Raw genomic sequence first — 5,524 nt, 5'->3', positions numbered from 1 at the left:
TATTGTTCTTGGATGCAGAAGCTATTTGCAATGATTGCTCGCTGTATTTGTACCAGTATTAGAGGTTTGGGTCAACGTCTTATAAGTTTCATTGGCCAAATCAGTTCAACTTATCGCATTTGACCAATTTTTGTTTTGAAAATTGAATCTGACCATTGTTTGATCCAATTTTTTATAAAAAATTATGCGAACTATGGGTCAATGGATCGGCCGATTTTCGATTCAGATTGCCATATCCAACTTTAGATAGGCCATTGACAAGTCCAAAATCTTGGACTGTCAATGGTTGGACCATAACAGGTCCAATGCTAATGGGGTCTCAGAATCCTAGCCCAATAGATTGGTTGGGCGAAATAAAAAACCTATATTATATGGGGTTAGGCAACTGAACGGGTCTAACTTCCAAGTCCGATCCAACATAATAATTAAATAGGGCTAGTAACGCTGGCCAAACCTGATCCATGATGGGCAACTGGGTCAAAAATCTGACCGCTGATAGCACCACCAAAGTCCCATATGTGTCATTTTAAGTCATGATACATAGGAGGTACCTCAAATATCAATAATTATTTAAGGGATTTAAAAATTACCCTTTTTTTTTTACTAGAAATTTGTATAGTTTTTTCATAATACATTTTTTCTTCTTCAAATTTTATGAAATATAGAAGGTGTTTTAAGAGAATTTTTAAATAATTAAGAATTAAGTTTTTAATTAAAAAGGAAAAATACTTATGAAATTTTTTTTTTTACGTTATCTCGTTGCACCCAAAAATATGATCTGGTGCCTTAAGGATGCAGAGGAAGAAATTCTAAGAACGTTGGATTTTTTCTTCTTAGTGGTGAAAATAGAACTTATTTTATCGATAAAAAAAAATAAAATAGAACTTATTTTTCTACTTGATTAGAATTTTATTAAACGGTGCATATAGGTCGGGTTAGATTACCTATTTAATAAATGTGTCATATACAATTTTATGTTTTTTATATGATTATTAAATGGGTCAGGTAAATTTTAAGAATACCCTTTCCTCGACTCGACACGACACGAACACGTTCCAACCCATTGCCACCCTTAGGTTGGTTTATGCTTTAAGTTGGTAATTATCAAATTTTGTAAGTGCACTTATGATCCAATCCCAAAATGGGATATCTTAAACTTGGGATTTGAATAAGGTTATATCCTTGTGTCCTGCTAAAGAAATCCACGGACGCAATCCTTGATCTCACCACTATCTATGTTGTAATTCTGATTATGCATTTTGGTTTTGTGTCCTTGAAACAAAAAGATTCTAAACAACGGTAGAATGAACAAATAGAAAGAAATTGGAAGAACTTATCAAAGATTGAGGTACAAAGAAGCCGTTGTCCTTAAAATCAATTTCACCCCCCTAGGAATGAATCCACAGAGCCATTGGTCTCAGGCATCTGATTTTCAAAATTCAACAGTCACTGTATCAGTTAACTGTGCACATGAAAATAACATACGTCGAACTCAATTAAAAGTTGTACAAGCAGCAAGATATTGTTTTAGAGAGAACGGTAGAGAAGAGAGAGATCAAAAAGTTTTTATGTGTATCTCAAACACTAGGGCACGATCCGTTTTATAAACAGTAGGCCCAACGGTGCACTATAGTAAAGATAAATATGTTTAGGCCTTAATTGACCCATTTTTGAACATTGGAGGATCCAAATAGTCAACACATTAACTCTAATGGTTAGTTAGATCAATGGTTGAGATAAAAAGAAGTAATGGATTTTTGAATAAAAATGACCAAACAAATTTTAGCAAAAGTGAGCCATGTGAGGCTTAAATTCAAGATTTGCACCCCCCCCCCTGCGAGTGCATCGCACTAAGGTTTTTAACAGGTTAACCCCAAACACAATGTGTTGAAGTACAATAGTACTTTGGGCCTCATGTGTGCGCGAAACCCACTCTCCTTTTCACTCACATTCAAGCAAGTGAGAGAGTGAGATCATTTATTAGGTGAACATCACTCTTATAATTATTTGATGTAAGATCATAGATTTGAAGAATTGTCATTACAACTCTCACAAATAAGAAAGTTTAGAGAATCATTGACTTTCAACTTATACAAAAAAAGAAAAAAAAAAAAACTCATTTAGCTTAGATTTTACTAATTAAGGAAATCTTTAAACTTTACAAATGACACTCAAAAGATCTTGAGTTCAAAACTTACCCCAATAAATATATGAGTAAAACTATGAATTTTACAACAATCTATACTATCATAACGAGATAAGAGTGAGTTTTGTTCTGATGCCTCTTTCTGACATACACCACCATCACAAAATCATAGATCATTTGTCTCGGGATACACAAAATCATAAATCTTTTTCTTCTGTTTCCCAATGCAAATTATCTACAATTTTGTGATGGGGGCATATGTCAGAAAGGGGCGTCGGATTATCATGACTCTTATATTTAGTGTTTACACATTATTTATTTGAAAATTTTAAATCTTTACTAATATAATGAGACAAGGCGGAGTAGAAGTGGTCCGACCCTAAAGTTTGAGTGGGCGTAGCTTCTCCCACTTTTACATTTAAGTTTAATATAATAATATAATATAAGAATAATACTGAAGTGACTGCAAGATTGTACCTCATATCTCACTTTCTGACGTGAAAGTATATAAGAACCATAAATGCTTTTTTATCGAGGTACGAGTGAAAAGCATTTATGGTTCCTACACACTTCCACATCAAGAAAGTGAGATATGAGGTACAATCTTGAGGTCACTCCATCATGGCCCTCAATGTAATCAAGGTCATTTTGTTAAAAAACCAAAAAATAAAAATAAAAAAATTGCAATCTACTATCGTGTAGTTGCTTAATTTTTAAAATTACAAAAGCATCATTTTTTATTATGTATATAGTAATTGAATTCTTGAGATAAAATCAATTGCCATGTAATTACAGAGTCACCATCATTCATTGAGTTAACTGGGTGTGAATGGCCACCCAAATTGATATTGATTTAAAATTTAAATTTTTTTTTTGCTCTATCCCCAAGGATCTCAGACTCTGCAGTAATGCAATTTTGGGTATCTATTTAATCTTTAAAACATTTTCGTTAATATTTTAAATTATAAATAAGCCCTTTTATACCTGTGCGCTTGCACACGGCACCTTCTAGTTAATTATAAAGACAATTCTGACCAACTCTTATCATCCGTTACTTTTCTCTTTAATGTGGATAAGGGGTGTTAAAGAAGTTGGCCAACTTTGGGGACCTTCATCTAACAAATTAACCCAAACGAATAATAATAAATGGGTGGATCACGCCAATAACCAATTTTTTTTGACAAAAAGGACAAACCTTAAGACTACTAAATAATTAAGGTAACTTTGAGGCATCCAAATCAATTTTTTGTGAAAATTTGACATAGTAGAAGTCTGAGAATCAATAGATTTGAAAGGAATTGAAAGATTGTGTTTAATAGAATATACAAAACCAATTTGAATTAGGGGTGCAACTTGTATTTGATTTGAGGTCAAATTAGAATCGAACAGACATAGGTCGGTTCCACTAAATAAGAATCTGAACCGAATCAAATTCCACTGGAACCAAACCAACCCAAACCGAATTAAAGTCGGTTTGGTTTGGTTCCACTGATTACAAATATTTTATAAATTATAAGTAACATTTTTTAAAGAAAAAATAAACATAAAATTTCATATAATAAATCACAAATCTATTCATAAAAAATCATTAGTTTATTCTTAAAAGATCACTAATCAATGTACTAACTCTTAAAATAATACTTAATAATTATTATATACATATATATTTATTTATTGCATAGGGGTTCGGTTCTATACAAGCTTAATCTGAGAACCAAATCAAACCACCCCAAAGTTTTCGGTTTGGTTTGGTTCTCGGTTTGAACTGGTCCAAGTTGCACCCCTAGTTTGAATAAATAAATTCAAACTTGAAAAAGAAGGAAAAGCAAAAAGGAAAAATTGAAGCAAAAAAAAAAAATCAAAATTTATTGAATGAATTATTATTTTCAAATTTATATTTGAAGTTCCTTACGTAGATAACTTCATCATAACAACTTAGAAATCCCTAAAATATTAAAGAGTAACTTTCTTAATCTATCTATAACATAATTACATAATAACAATTTTCTAAACTTATTATAATTCAATTTGTACAGTTCAGATTATAGCTTAAAAAATAAGAATTAAAAAAAGAATAGAAACTTAAAAACAAATTAAAAATTAAAGAAAATATAAACTTCCTAAAATTGAAATAGAAATCTTATTAAAATTATAAAATAGAAATAAATCATAATAGAATTAAGAAACTACGTAAGACTCTCTAATTAAAATTGTCGTATATCAAAATTAGAGATAGTCCAGTGGTTTCAAATTGATGACTAAAAGATACTCTGCTCATAGTTGCTTAGAAGACAAGAAGCACCTACCAATAAGAAATACTATTCTTGGCCTGCATAGAAGGCATCACTCAATCTTCAACTCTACGTCTTTGTCTTTGCTTGTTTTCATGCAACAATGACCAAACGACTCTGAACTTGATTTAGATGTAAATTGAATTATTCTAAATTGATTCCTTGTCACATGTGAGGATGATCTTATTCAATTAATTTGTATCTATCAACAAATTATATAATGTTCTCAAGGCTTGAAGCTTGAAGAAGGTAGAATTTTGAAGTTGACTATTTTACCCTAGACTAATAAGAACACAAAGGAGTTTCGATCAATTTTTATTAGTCTCCCATGAAAGACCAATGTCAAGTGGGTGTGTCATCAGTTTGAAAATTAAGGGGGCCCCTCTAATATTCACACAAAAAATCAAAGGGGTAACCTCAAAATTACCCAAATAAGAGAAAAAAGGTTTCATTTATTTCAAAGCCTTTTGCTTTAAATCCACTCCTCTCTCTTTCATTCTTCTCCAAAGAGAACCCAAAGTCCCAAACCCAACACTTATCCCATCTCACATTCCAATCCTACACAAAAGCAGAAAAAAGGAGGAGAGAGAGAGATGCAATCCACCTTAAACCTTCATGGCAGCTATGGTCTTCCACTCTCTGTTTCAGGGATCACACATCATTTAGCTTTTTATCTAGAGTATGGTCTCTCTCTCTCTCTCTCACTCTCACTCTCACTCTCTCACTCTCTCTCTCTCAAATGATGTTGTGTTTGTGCAGGATGGCAGATCATGATCGAAGAAGGGAAACAATGAGAAGGCAAAGATCTGAATCAAGACAAAGAGTTCTTGAAAACAGAGATCATAGGAGAAGATTGGTGATGAGAGACTTGAAGGAGATTAAAGAAGGAGATTTGGATGATTTGTCTTACAGTTATAGGTGCTGCGCCGCAAAAGCCGCTTAGGGAACTACTGTAACAAAACCTACTACTATTTGTATTTGCCAATACTACCAACCTTCATTTGTAATTTTTTTTTTTTTTTTTTCGAGTATTGGATTTTTATGTGTGATGGGTAATGTTAGTTTGGCTATTTTCTCAATTAATTCA

The 5,524-nt window shown here is 32.2% G+C and overlaps 1 long non-coding RNA gene across 1 annotated transcript; it reads left to right on the top strand.

Moving 5' to 3' along the window:
- Positions 1-4,829: 4,829 nt before the first annotated feature.
- Positions 4,830-5,524, top strand: LOC147395373 (uncharacterized). Its single transcript, XR_015180700.1, has 2 exons — positions 4,830-5,116; positions 5,197-5,524. It is a non-coding gene; the product is annotated as an uncharacterized LOC147395373 (long non-coding RNA).

This window comes from Akebia trifoliata, chromosome 8 (genome assembly GCF_017979445.1).
Source record: "Akebia trifoliata isolate Shusen 1 chromosome 8, ASM1797944v1, whole genome shotgun sequence".
NCBI classification, from domain to species: Eukaryota; Viridiplantae; Streptophyta; class Magnoliopsida; order Ranunculales; family Lardizabalaceae; genus Akebia; species Akebia trifoliata.
Note: the sequence above shows the minus strand (reverse complement) of the source record. Positions and strands in the feature narration are given on the sequence as shown.